General features: G+C 39.6%; 1 protein-coding gene across 1 annotated transcript in view; it reads left to right on the top strand.

Moving 5' to 3' along the window:
- Positions 1–11,603: 11,603 nt before the first annotated feature.
- The window catches only part of Htr2c (5-hydroxytryptamine receptor 2C), a 259,004-nt gene continuing 255,677 nt past the window's right edge, over positions 11,604–14,930 (top strand). Inside the window, exon 1 of the mRNA XM_004874795.3 lies at positions 11,604–12,185. The gene's annotated coding sequence lies outside the window, so the exon portion shown is untranslated. The remainder of the gene's footprint in view (positions 12,186–14,930) is intronic.

Below are 14,930 nucleotides of genomic sequence, written 5' to 3'. Positions count from 1 at the left end.
GAGACAACTCAAATAAAATCAGATATGAAAGAAGAGACTTTAAAAACTTATACCACAGAAATACAAAGGATCATAAGAGACTCTTATGAACAATTATACACCAATAACTTGGAAGACCTAGAAAAAATGGAAAACTTTCTAAAAATATATAACCTTCCAGGACTGAATGAAGTCTGGGAATGTAGCTCAATGGTAGAACTCTTGCCTAGCATGTCAGAGGCCCTAGGTTCAATCAGTAGTACCACAAAAGAAAGAAAAAAAAAGACTGAATAATGAAGAAATAGAAAATTTGATCAAGCCAGTAACAAAAAAAAGAGATTGAATGAGAAATCAAAACCCACCCAACAAAGAAAATCCCAGGTTCTGGTGCCTTCTCTGGTGAATATCATCCAACTTTAATCTAAAGAAAAATCAGCACTAATCCTTTTTAAACTCTTCAAAGAAAGTGAAGAAGAGGAAACAATTCCAAACTAATATTAGGCCAGCACTATCTAAATACAAAAGTCAAAGATAATTGGTGAAGATAGATGCACAAGTCTTCACAAAATACTAGCCAATCAAATTCAATAGCACAATTTTTAAAAAAAGACACCATGACAGAGTAAGATTTATCCCTGTAGTAAAACATGGTGCAACATAGATTAATGCATTACACCATGTTACGCCAATCAATGTGTTACACCATATTAAAAAAATAAAAGACAGGGCCAGGATTTAGCTCGGTGGCACCACTCCTGCCTCGTAAGCACAAGGTCCTGAGTTCAATCCCCAGTGCCACAAAAAAAGAAAGAAAAAAAGAAATACAAAGATGGCATGATCGTATTTCAATCACATTGAATCTTCTCAGTAAAAGACTCTTGATAAACTAGGTATATAAGAGCGTAATATAATACAGGATACTCACTAAAAATACACCTGAAAACCTTCATATTCAATGGTGAAATACTGAAAGCTTTTTCTCAAAGATAGGAACAAGACAAGTGTGCCCAATCTTACCATTTTTTTTAATAAAGTAGTGCAAGTCCTAGCCAGAGTAATTAGGCAAGCAAAAGAGATTAAAAAATCTAAATCAGAAATAAAGAAGTAAAATTATCTCAGTGGTTGATATTATCTTATATATAAAAATTTCTAAGGATTTAAGAGAATGGATCTCATGCTAAATGTTCTTACCATGTTCACCCCTTAAAAAAAAAACCCAAAACAAAGAGACACAGGAATCTTTTAGTGGTGATATATATTTATTACTTTCATTGTTCATAGTTGTGCATATGTCTAAACTGTTCAAACTGTATACATTAAATCTGTGATATATCTATATAAATTGTACCTCAATAAAGCTACTTTTAAGAAAAGAAAATGATTATAAAACTTCTTCTTATTGAATAATGAAAACACCCTAGCAAGTTCTTTTATTACTCAACATTATTCCTTTCATGAACTATTTCAAAATCTAATTCCCAGTTTAGTAAGAAACATTATAAAACCAGGAAAGCTAGGATCTACACCTGACATCATCAATACAATTGTCATGAAAAAAGGGAAACATTATTTGATAAAATAGTATCTTTCACTTTAACAACTTTTAAAATTCATAATTCTTTTTAAAAGTAATATATTCAATTTAATATATAAGACCAAGTTGTCCTTATTAATCTATATATTAATCTGGTACTTGATCAAATTATTTCTTGGTAGTTATTACATAAGGAATCAGAACTCAGACTTTGCAAAAAATGTAAGTCAAGCACTTAAAAATTTTTAAGAGTAGAGATGATTGAATTTAATAACACAGAGGTGATTTTTTTCAGACATGCCTCTTTAATAAAATCCAATATTGTACTTTAAGCCTCTTTTCAATTCTAAATACAACCACCCAATGAGTCAATATAGTCAAGATCAAAATTGTAGGAGAGGGAGGGGATTTAGCTCAGTGGTTTCACCGCCTGCTGCGCAAGGGCAAGGACCCGAGTTCGATCCCCAGTGCCAAAAAAAAAAACTGTAGGAGAGTTTCTGTATTAATTTAGGATTTGACCACTAAATCACTTAGTGTTGCTTCCTAGAGGAAAGCTACTTTAATTAAATTTATTAATTGACTTTATGAAAGATTATATACATGTTAATGGCTCTTTTCCAAATTTACAAACCAACTACATCAGCATAATTTTTAAACTCTCCATTTTAAAAGATTTCTAGTCATGATTACTATGAATTTATAAATATTTCTGATTATACACCATGTTCCTGAATCGTGAGTAGAGTTCAGAAGTTCTTAGATCAACAATGCATTCATTGTTCTAGAAAAAGGGAGAGGAGGGGCCGGGGATTTAGCTCAGTGGTTTCAGTGCCTGACTCACAAGCACAAGGATCCGAGTTTGATCCCCGGTACCAAAAAAAAAAAGTTCTAAAATACTTCCTTAAACGTCATCTTTTGTTTTTAAATGTCATCTTTGTTGAATGCAACTTTCCAAGGAAACTTATATTTTGAGTTCCTACTAAAGCAGACATATAAGGGAGCAGAACAAATAGAAGAAAACTCTTAGCTACTCAGAGATAAATTGTCACTCTCAAGAAATTACATAAACAAAACACTCTCCTGCTTTTCCTACAGTGGGCTTTAGGGTCACATGCTTTCACTTGATTCAACAAAATATCAGGATCATAAAATTTTAATGACTAGATTCAACTCTCAATTACCTGGCATTATTTCCAAAAATTCAAAAGAATGTAGCATAGATTGTGAAGGCAATGTCAAGACATGTTGAGAAATATTTGAACTGAGAGCAGTGGTAGAATCCTTGTGTACCTAGATCCTCATCCCAATATTAACAAAAACACCATATCAGAATTACTCATTTAATCCAGCTACTACATTCTATAATCAAATCAGATAATAGTGCTACTTCTGTCTGTTTCACTTGGCTTGAAGTAACACAATGATCAGTACTTTTCTAAATTTTAACTTAGTTCTCATATTGCTTGAACTTCACCCCAGGTGCATTGAAGTAACAATTTTTGAGGTCACAATAAAGTCAAAAACGCATACACAAAGTTAACAGTGGTAGATTAAACCATCTAGTTCCTGATTTAGCAGTGTCCTTCTTGTACAGTATATAAAGGATAGAGGCTTATTTTTGTATCATGTATTAGTAAATAAAGATCGCTGGCTAAATGAAAAGTTGACAAAGTGGAAATCCGAGGCTAATCCTTCCCTGCAGCTTTGCTCTGCCACCAGTGTAAGCATTCACTACTCTCCATGAGAAGATCACCTACTAAAGGATTTCCTATCATTTTCTTACTAATGCCTAGATACAGTGGTTGTGAATCTATGGCATGTGTACCACAGCTGGCTATTTCTTATCATTGAAAGCTCTAAAAAGTTTGCCTTCAGTAGATAGAAGATGAATAAATAGTAAAATCAAAAGGCTGGACCTGAGCCTGGTGGTGTACACCTGTGATCTCAACAGTCCAAGAGGCTGAGGCAAGAGGATCGAAAGTTTGAGCCCAGCCTGGGCAACTAGGTGAAACCTTATCTGAAAATAAAGATAAAAAGAGCTGTAACTCAGTGGTATAGAGTCCCTGGGTTAGATTCACAGAACTGCCAGGAAGAAGGAAGGAGGGAAGGAAAGAAAGAAGGAAGGAAGGAAGGAAGGGAGGAAGGAGAGAGATTAAACATCTGTAAAATGAACATGGTTAATAGTTTATTGATAGTAGAATAAGTAGAAAAATATCTTTCAGTCTCTTCTATTTCCTTAAATTTACCAAAAATTGAAAAAAGGCAATTAAAGATTTTTGGGTATAGAACAAGGGGTCATTTTGATAGCAGAGTGATGCTGATCTTAATTTTATTTAAATATGCAGTGATTAGATAGAAACAAAATCTTATAATGAAGGCATTCCCATCAATAAAGCAAATAATTAGTAATTATTAGTCAAATAACTAATTTCTGTTGGCCAGCGTCCTAAAGATGATGGAAAAGACAATTAGATTGGTGATGGTAGTGGTGGTGGTGATAGTATGTTTTTAATAGCTAGTTTGATGATGCTATGCTATATCTTGTGTCTTCCTAGATATATAGATAGATATAAATTTTAAAGACAAGGTAGATACAAAGTGTTTACTAAAAACTCTTATGCCAAATTGGATACTACTGCACAGATAAATTAAAACAGGAGATATGGAGATTGTGGATCATGTTATCCAAATGGATTGCTTCACCTCAGTTGATCATCTTATTTATCAGGAAAGGTATGGATGACAAGAAAGGAAAAAAATATGATAGTGGTGTGAGTTTGATAGTGAAACTAATTATTGATTAAAATTTTATGCTTATGACTTTTCTGTTAAGGTAGTACCTCACAATGAATGTAGCCTTCATTATTCATTTTCTTATCTAATGAATACACACAAATAAGGGAAATATCATTTTCAAAAATACTGAAAGTTCTCAATGGAGGATATTTTGGGAGGAATAAGCTCCATATTGCAAACATTAGTGATAAGCTAAATTCATGTTTATCTTTGTTATCCCATCTGTAAGGCAAATGTTAATAACATTCAAAGGGGATTTGAAAATTCAAGCTTTTTTCTTCCTCTTTGAACTACAAATTCTAGTTTAAAGAGCTTTTCCTCACCTTTGAGATGTATGTTTTACTCTCATGTGCATCAGAATTATGGAACATCTCAGGCCTGAGATTTAGCTCAATGGTGCTGCCACCGGCCTCTCAAGCAGAAGGTCCCAAGTTTGATCCCTGGTACCAAAAAAAGAATTATTGAACATTTTTACTTAATGTTCAGTGTGCTCCTTCCAGCCTTTGGGAAATCAAGAAACAACAGCTCTCTGAAGTAAGCTTAACTTTATATCATACTGATCAAGTGGCCTCATTTGTAACACAGCTTTATAAGCTGACAAAAATTATTTATTGAGTTCCAGGAAGTATTTTCAAATGTTAATTTAAATTCAGTCTTTTGGAAATCTAGCAGCACTAAATTAATAACAAATAATAACTCTTGGGATAAGAATAAAATAATAACATCCGAGGATTTAGCTCAGTGGTGCCTCAGCCTGCCTTGCAAGCACAAGGTCCTGAGTTTGATCCCTGGTACCAAAAAAATAAAATAAAAGAATAGAGTCAAGTAAATAAAAGCAGGTTATACAAAGACTGCATGATAAAGTCCACATTTTCAAAACAACCCTAGTTTCTAAGCTTGATTTGAACTCATTCTATAACTTATCCGTCAGTCCAATTTATCACATCTTGGCAAATTATAGCACTTCTGACATAAAACAATAGTGGAATCAGAATTGAGTTCAAAGGTTTTAATTCATCTGAAATTCTCTGTCAATTTGAATAATTACATAAAATGACCAATAGAGAAACAAAAGAAGCTCCCCCAAAACATTTTCAGATGTACCTCCATTTGTTCTCTGATCTTATCTTAGTGAAAATTATCTTTATGCAAATCTCAAGAATCTTAGCAAAAGAAGGCCGGGAATTTACCTCAGTGGTTGCTGCCTGCCTAGGAAGCAAAAGGTCCTGAGTTCAATCCCTGGTACCAAAAAAAAAAAAAAAGTCAGAGAATATTGAAGTCCATTCACACACATTATACAAGTTAATCAAAAACTAATTCTCATTTTGTTTAAAACTTACATTCAATTTGTGTTCATCAAATTCCCCATAGTAACATTTCATTTAATTTACATCTTTTAATCATTCCTGGATATTTTATTTGATCATTTTTGTATAGAGTGCTAGACTTACAGTGACACTATCCCAACATAATACTGTTATTTTCAGGATAAGAAGATTCCTTGGACTTATTTCTGTGGAGGTCAATAGTTTACAAGTGTATCAGGCTCAACAAAACTGTCTCCTGGACTTGGTAGGAAGTTGCTTCTTTCTTACAATGAAGCTAAATTTCTAGCCAGTCTAGAGTACATAATTTCCTTTTCTTTGTTTTTCAGAAAGTATAGTGTTGGTTTTTAATCAGGAAAACTAGACTGAGACAGCATTTATGGATTCTTCAAGATTTAAAATTTGAAACACCATTAAGTTTTATTCATTAGCCATGTGGTTTTTTTTTTCTCTTTTTCCCCACACATGACTGTACTGTAAAACACCCACTAAGTGATTAACCCCTACAGGGTGGCAGGGTGAACATGCAAACATTAGAGAAATCACTACATCTAGGAACAGCTTATTTAAACTTCGGGCCAGTTCTAAAGGGGGGGGAGGAAAAAAGGGAGGGGGAAAGGGGAAAGGAAGAGAGGAGGGAAGGGAGGAGAGAGAAGGGGAAAAGGGAAGGAGGGAGGAAGAAGGGAGAAAGGAAAGAATGGAGAAAAAAAGGAAAAAGAAAGAAACATAGAACCAGAAACTCTGGTCTCCACTCATCAATTCCAGTTTTATTCTCTTATGCTTGTAATTTCATTCAGTTCACAAGTATTAATTGAATGTTTGGTTTGTGCTAGACACCATGCTAGGCATTGAGGGAAGAGATATAAATAAGGTATGAAAACTGATCTAGTCCCATATTTGAATCAAGTCCCATATTTGAAGCCAACTAGCCTGTATCCCAAGAGTCATATCTTCCACTGAATGCAAAACCATGGTTCCTCACATAGCATTCATTATTCCAGCATTCCACTGACCTGAGCCTTCTTGTGAATAAACTCCTGCCTTCTTATGCCATTCTCAATGTGCCCAGAAACACCAAACAGAATTCAATTGTATTCTGTTTCTTTCTATAAAAGTTGCAAAAGCTCAAGATAAAATTAGGTTTCCCAGAAACCACGTCACACTGAGGACTTGTTAATCCTAATCCAACATAAAATCATAAGTATTTTTCAAACAAATGTTTCCAGCTTCTGAGACCTAAATTAGTGTAGAGAAGTTTGGTACTCAAATTCAGCATCTCTCATTTATTATTATTATTATTTCAAATTACTAATTCAGATTGTCATGATCTCTTAGCGTGATTGGCCAATTTGCCAAAATACTTTCAATTTTTGTATTCAGATCATTGGGAAATTCAAGTTGTAGCAGTTCTGCCATTCTTAACTTTCTATTCTTATCTCTTTTGTGTTAATAATTAGTAATTATCAGTGTTGTTTACATTCTTTGTGTCCATTAAGATAGATGAGAAAAACGGATATGAAGAAATGCATATGGTTAAACATTTGCCCCTGAGATGCTTGTACTTTGGTTCAGAGGACCGTTCTTATTGAAGTGAGAGACAGAGAGACAGAGACAGAGACAGAGACAGAGACAGGGACAGAGAAATGGGGGGGTACACTATGGCATAGCTCATCTGAAATAATGTAAAAGCATTGATTTGCAGACCAGGAAAACAAAACTCATTATTTTACAGATAACTCTCAAACAATCAAATGTTATATGCATGCTAAAAGGCCTAATTAATACTGGAGAGTAGAGATCAAAACAGTGTGAAAGAGAATGGGCTATGCAGGTAGAAAGAATGGTAGGCATCAGGGACCAGGTAGTCTTGAGCTAGGGCTGAAAGAAAAACCACTACTGCCCTGAACTTTCAATCTTAGCTTAATTTAAATAGAGTCCTGGTTGCCATCTTTCTCATTCTAAATTGAAAGAGTGAAATGCATGCCTTTAATGCAAAATGACATTCATCATTACATGAATGTGCTATAAGATAATACACATCTCTCTGAAGAACTGACATCAAAGTAGCTCCTCCCTTTTTATCCACAGTTAATCCCCACTCAAACTTGAGTGCATATTTTGTTTTTTTTAAATATACATATATTTCTAAATATATATGATTGCTAGAAGCCACACACAATATATATTTGCTTATGAGAGGTCAGATAAAAATAAATCAATTCAACAAGATTTGCTACAAGCAATGTACAGATTTTTTTATCATAATATACCTTATTTTACTGAGAAGTTGTTAAAAAATATGTTATAGGACCTTCCAATTCCACCCAAAAATCTTCCAATTTTTTTATCTTCCCATCAGTGAGGCTGTCAGAGACCAGGGTTGATCCTTGTTTGCCCCTAAAACAGAGGATCTTTCCAAAAAGAAATTGCACTCAGAGAAAGACTGACATGATCAGAGACTGCCCCCTGCCTTCCTACACAGCACATAGAGTTCCACTGCTTTGTTTTTCATTAAAAATAATCCTATCAATTTTAAAACTACTTTATGAATAACAACCCATCCTACATACATATTTTTTCCATTTAGTGACCCTGCCTGTGGTAATGTAAGAGGAAAATTTGTTATATTAAATACTAGAAAAGTTTATCTATAGATAAGCTATGCCTCAAAAATAAACATTACAGAGCAGATGCTGGGGTTTTTTTCAGTTAAGCAAAAACAAGAAATGCTGAATATATCATTTGATAAAATCATAACATTACTAAAAAAAGATCTCTGGCTATTAATATTTTCTTTAAAACTATTTTGCATCCATATAATCATAATATATATGGATTATCAAACTATCTTTCATTTAAGTCCTGAGGTGAACAAGGGAAAAATAAAATCTCTTGGCAGAATTATTCTTGCTTCGTTGATCTGTTAAAGTATCTGCCTTGGAGTGTTTGGCTAGAATCTGGTTACTCATTTTTTTGGTGGGGGGGCTACTCATTTTTAACACTCAGTCTTATAATCTTTTAGGGTGTGCTAAAATAGGGCTTTCTGGTCAAAAGGGGAGAGTAGTAACTAATATTTATAAGAAAGTTCCCAAAGTCTCAAATGATGAGCAATTTTTTCTTACTTAGTAACAATCTTAAATTTCTTCCTGACTGTTTAAACCAGTCATTTTGGAAAGGGCTGTATCTCAGGTGAGAAGAAATCCCCGTGGTGAAAAAGTTGTAAAAGAACAGCCGGTAGCCTTAGAAACTGGGCCAGATATTTGGAAAATATTAGATGGAGGGGATCATTGAGGATTTGAATCAAACCTGAGGAATTTACTGTAAATGACTCCCTTTTTTCAGGGACAACTTCCAAAGACCCGAAGAAGGGAAGGGAACGCAGTGAAAACCCTAAGCTGATTTCTCAAGCCTTCTTAGGAAGGAGTTCCAAGAAAATCTTTCTGGCGACGACAGAGCAAGCCGGCAGATACTTGTTTTGAGTTTGCTTCCTCGATTTTAAAGTGTGCCCTAAATTTCTCCTCACACTATACTCTTTATGGCCGCTGTTCCCCAAACCGACAAAGCCGGTGGATCCGATTTTCCAGCTTCTGGACAGGAGAGACGCGCGCAAATGCTATGAAAAGCTGAGCTGCCGCTTTCAGTCGACCCGGCGCCCCGAGCTCGGCTGGACCCGCTCGGGCTCACTCTCACCGGCTCCCGGCGTCTCGGGTAGCACGGCTCAAAGGCAAACTTGCCAGCCGGGTGCAGACCCGAACTCTGAAGCCCAGGCGCGCTTCAGCGTGCCCTGCTAGCTAACTTTCTGCTGCCCTGGGAGCCTTCCCAACCACGATTCTTATCCACACTTTGTCTTTCCCAGAGAAAGGGAGGGAACAGCCTATATATAGATGTAATAATAACGATTATAATTATTATCATCCTCTTTACCCTCATCCTCACAAAATTGTTTATTGTGGTCAATCTCTCTAAGCCAAGGAACTGGCAAGAGACAACAGGTTTTGGTGGATGCTATCTCTCACACTGGGCTTAGCAGTCTATTTTGGTTTAGAGACTGTATCGTCGGGATTTACATTTACATTTCCTGAAGTAACATAAATGTCTCACTCTCCGACAAAATAAATATAAGTCGCGCCAGAAAAGGCACGACGAAGTATTCCGCGTTTACAGGGATAGAGGAAGAGGACACTTGGCGAATTTTAAAGATGAGTGCTTAATTATTTAAAGAGAAGACATACGTTTTCTCTTCGATATTTAAAAATTACTGTTAGTTAACAAAGCATTTCTAAAGATGTGAGCGTTACAGCCGGTGGAGTTGGCAGCGCGGTCGCAGCCACCTGTGCAGCATCAGACAGTAGCATTCAACAGATGCTTCAAGAAAACTGCGATGGGCTTTTGCTTTGTTAAAAAGAACTTAGGTGTGGACCGTATGTTCACTGCCAAATTAAATTCCAGAGTCCTGCAAGGTGTCTGAATTCATTGGGAAGGAAAGAATTGGGATTCCCAAATACCTCTATTGGAACAGCCCCCAAAGTTATTATTATTATTATTATTATTATTTTACAAATTTGGAAACGGAGGCGCAGAGAAAAATGACTAGCCCTACAGTTCCCAGAATAAGGAAGGGGCTCAACTCATCATTTTTCCCACCTTCTCCTTCACCCCCTAACTCCTAGGGTTACTAAGGCAAACAGTCCCGGGGCGACGACCGACCGCTGCTCCTTTCCCTTTTGCATTCTTCTGGGTTTGATCCTCCAAGCCGCCGCCGCAAGTCCTTTCAATAAGCCTCATCTATACTTTCGCTGCTCTGCTATTCCTTCCCAAGTAGCTGAACCGAAGTCCAGATCTCTCACTTCGGTCCTGCTACCTCTAACTATTCTCCTCTCCTTCCACCCAGGGGCATCGGTGCAGTGCCGTGGAGCCTCCACGGAGACCCGAGAACTCCCATTCATTCACTCTCTTAGGGGAAATCTGTTAAACCCTCCTCGGTGGGAACATCTCCATTCCCAAACTTGGTCTTGGTGCCTCAAAGGTGTTTTGGCCAAGGCTGGCCCAAGCAACCTTCCCGGGACAGTAGCGGGGACATGGCAGGCACCTGCCCAAAGGCGCCTGAAAGCTGATGAAGAGCTCTGCCTGCGGGGTTGCACCTGAGCATCCCTACACTTGCTAAAAGGGCGCTTTTGTGGCGGAGCCTTGCTCTGCTGTCCATGCCTTGACACCCCTCACGAAGTCTGGGTAACCAATTGGTGGGCCTCGGGCTGTGGGCAACACAGATTCAGCTTCCTCGAAGAACCGAATTAGCTGCCCTCAAAGTGTCTAAGTACTTAGCAAAGGCCCGCAGCGTGAAGAAAGGGGCTAAGCTGTACCTTGTACGGCTTTCCTTTCTCCCTTATCTGCATTTGAGGCTAGGGGCACGCGTGGGAAAGCGGGCCTTCGAACAGGACTGTGGCCTTAGCGCACGTAAATGGTTGACCTGGTGAGTGCTCCCGTTGCAGAAAGGGACAAGAGTTGGCGTGGAGACCACCGAAGACAGTTTCAAACCTCAGTGAAACATGTCAGATTTGGAAAATGTGTTTCTTGAAATGAAATGTACAGAACTCTCACTCTCTATCTCTATCTCTATCTATCTCTAGCTCTCTCTCTGTCTCGTGTGTGTGTGTGTGTGTGTGTGTGTGTGTGTGTGTGTGTGTGTGTTTGGGGAAGGAGGGGTATTCTTTGAACTTTTGAGGGTACTTTCTTGGCAAAACCCCCACCCCGACCCTGCGCCTCGGCTGATCTGTCCTCAATTCCTCCCAGTCCCCAGACCCTAAGAATCAAGTTAATCACTACCTCCATTCCCTCCTTAGGGTCACGCGCCCCCTGCCAGCAGGTTCCAGATGCACCCAGACACTGGTCCAAACAGGCCCCCGGGCAGAGTAACGCTGAGCGCTGATTGGCTGCTCTTCGCTCCTCCCTTCATCCCCTGTTTAGCCCAAAAGCGCTGTGCAGCTTCACCAACGCGGGGTAGGCGCTCTGGTGCTCGAGGAGGACGCTTCCTTCCTCGAGCCCACAGATATTTCGGATTCTGCCTTTGGAGCGGCTAGATCGCTAACCTTGGCTCCTCCACAGGCCTGCCTGCCCCTTACCTGCCGATTGCCTATGAACTTTTCTTCTATCTGCACATCGTTGTCGTCGGAGTCGTCGAGATCGTCGTGGCGCTCGCGTGATGGCCTTCGTCCGCTTAGAGTAGTGTAGTTAGTTAGGGACCATCGAAGAAGAAAGAAGACGCTATCGACCCAGAGATGCGGGAGGTGGTCAGTTACTAAACCAGAAATAAATAAGAGCCAAACCTAGCCGGGGGACGCACGGTCGCCCACAGGAGGTCGACTTGCCGGCGCTTTCCATCGCGCCGAGCTCCCTCCGTCTCTCTCCCTCCGCTGAGGCGCGAGGTTGCGGCGCGCAGCGCAGCGCAGCTCACAGACTGCCGCGGGCTCCGCTGGGCGATTGCAGCCGAGTCCGTTTCTCGTCTAGCTGCCGCCGCGGCGACCGCTGCCGTGTCTTCCTCCCGGACGCCAGTGGTAAGTTGGACCCCCGGTCGGCATTGCTAGCCAAGACCCTAATGACTTAGGCGGGGGATGGGGTGGGAAGCGGGGACAGGTCCCGGATGGCTGCAGCCTGCAGGACCGCACTGGCCGGGGCGGGGGATGGGAAGGGACTGAACGCGCAGACCGCGAGGAGGCTGGGGTCTCTGGAAAGAGAGAGGAACTTAGATTTCACGGGAGGAGCACGGGAGAGTCTCAAGGAGACTGGGGGCCCAGGACTCGAGATGACGGCGCTGGGCTGAGGCTCGGGTCTGGAGAATCCTGCGCTCGGAAAGCCAGGAGGGAGATGGAAGGGGCGGGGTCTCATGAAGTGAGGGGAGGGAGAGGGAGAGGAGAGAGGCCACGCGGTTGCCTCTGGGTGAGGGTCGGGCTGAGGTAGGTGCAACTGAGTTGGGGGTATGAACTACGCTCTTAAATAATCGCACTGGGGCCAAGTGGGAGGGGGCTCAAGGCCTGGGACAGTGGGAACAGAGGGGGGCGAAGGGTTTTCTGTTATGTTCTCATTGAAAACGACCCTAGTTTCTGGCGGGTCTCAGTGAACACCCGTAACTCTGGGAGATACACACTGCGGATCTGTGTCTTGGTCAGCTGTTGGCTGAATTTGAACAGCGCTGCTAATGGTCAAGTAAGTTTGAGGAGAGTATAAGGGTATCCGGCGAACCTTTTTATTATCTTAAGTCATTTGGTGACAGTTTTATACTTTGAAAAGGATTGCGGAAGTCTCCAGCGCGGCCTCTTATTCCGGTTCCTTTGCTCAGTTTAACCTGAAGTGCAGTTTTAACAGCGTACCTCGGAATTGCTAAACACGAAAACAGGTTGCTGATCCTGATGCCACATAAAAGTTCGTCATTGCAAAACGTGTCTGTCTGTTTCTTTTCTGCGCCATACCCTTTGCCTTCTGCTTCCTGTTGGGTAATATGTGACTGAGGTGACAAACACTACGCAGTTTTCTAGACCCTCTTTTTTTAAGAGACAGTCACATTCAGCTGGCAGCATTCAGCAATTAGAGGATATCTAATTTGGTTGAGAATCACTGCCAATACCGCCCAGTATCTTCATTAATATTTACCAGTACCAGACTCATTCAAGGAAACCTCTGATTGCTGAGCTGCTAAATTCTTAAGCCCTTTAACCACATACCTTTTTAACGGGCTTATTGGAGGGATGCTCGCTCTAGGGGAAAACAGGATTGAGCTAAAATGGTTGGGATGAGGGAGATGCTGTTGTGCAGTGAGTAATCTCTGAGCTCCCTAGTCTGCAGACAATTGTGACCTCACACACACAGTAGAGAAAGAAAAAATGGGTCCCAGAGTTTAAATTTTTCATTGAGAAATTTACATATATGTCATCAGCCATTCTAAGGGTCAAATACGCATGCAGTAGAAATGACGTGTTTCTGTAATTGGCTACATATGTGTAGATGATGAGAAAGGCCAACTGACATACCCACAAAAAATTATTTCTACCATGATCATTGTATCTCTTTTTCACTATTTTATTCATCCTGAATATTGTCCTTTCAGAAGAATACAATGACCTTGGCACCTTGCTGTTTGGGAATCATCTGTAATTCTCCATTCTGCCCCATGGGTGGGTGGAATTCATTATTTTTATATTTTGAGGAGGTTGGTTGTAAGATATTATATTTTTCATTCCCTAAACATATTCTTCTGATCCTCCTGGGGAGAAAAGAACATTTGTTTCATCAGCATGATTTCTTTCTTAATAGCTTCTATTTTCTACAGCACCAAGTTCAATGCAAGTCCTGAAATTCGGAAGGTGGATAAGGTTTGTGATTGCAATGTCAAGGTAGGATTTGGGGTGGTTAAACCAACACAGACAGTATTTTTCTAGCTGTGTAATGCAGAGAGTGCTATTAACCCTTCCCTGTGCTCTCGAGGGAGTCTTTATCCACCTAGCATTGACACGGATGAAAGTGATGACGTTTTCAGATAATGACATGCCAGGCTTTGGTGCAGTATGAATGTGTGGGAAGAAAGGTGAGAACAAGCATTTTTGTGAACCTCCTGGATGCCAGGCATGGATCCAAAAGCATTACTTATATGCATTACTTCACATAGTCTCCATAGCAAGCTTATAAATAGGAAAGTATTATCTCTTTTATTGGTACCACTGAATTCCACTTCTATTCCTCAAGATATTCCTGCAGATTACGGGAAAGGAATAAGAAATATTTATGCTTACCAGGCTACTCAGGAAAAACATGTCTATTTCTTGGGTCTCGGTTGTTTTGTTTTTTTTCCCCTGGTACCAGGGATCAATGTCAGGACCTTGCGCTTGTGAGGCAGGCACGGCACCAGTGAACTAAATCCCTGGCCCTATTTGTCTATTTCTTTAGCAATAAAAATAAAATCTAAAAAGTGTGAGCTAGGGGTGTAGATCAGAACACTTGCCCATGATACACAAAGGCTTGGGTTTAATCCTAGCACTGCAAAATAAATAAAAAGTAAACAGCCTAACATTTCCAATAAGATGTTGGGCTTAGCCAGTAAGAATATAAGCAATATGGGAACCTTGCTCATTGTGGCTTACAAATAATAGATTTCTCCCCTTGAAAATCAATTCTAAAATTCTGTTTGGTTTTCAAGGTTATCACTATCATTTGAGATTTAATTACTTCATTTACCTAGTAAATACCTAAACCTAAATAATAAGCAGATGCCTGAATCAACACTTAATTTAATAACATTATAATTCTAC

The sequence above is a fragment of the Heterocephalus glaber genome, unplaced genomic scaffold (genome assembly GCF_053883595.1).
Source record: "Heterocephalus glaber isolate CG9 unplaced genomic scaffold, H.glaber_assembly_v1.0 deba00001732, whole genome shotgun sequence".
NCBI classification, from domain to species: domain Eukaryota; kingdom Metazoa; phylum Chordata; class Mammalia; order Rodentia; family Bathyergidae; genus Heterocephalus; species Heterocephalus glaber.
This window is presented reverse-complemented; position numbering and strand designations above follow the sequence as displayed.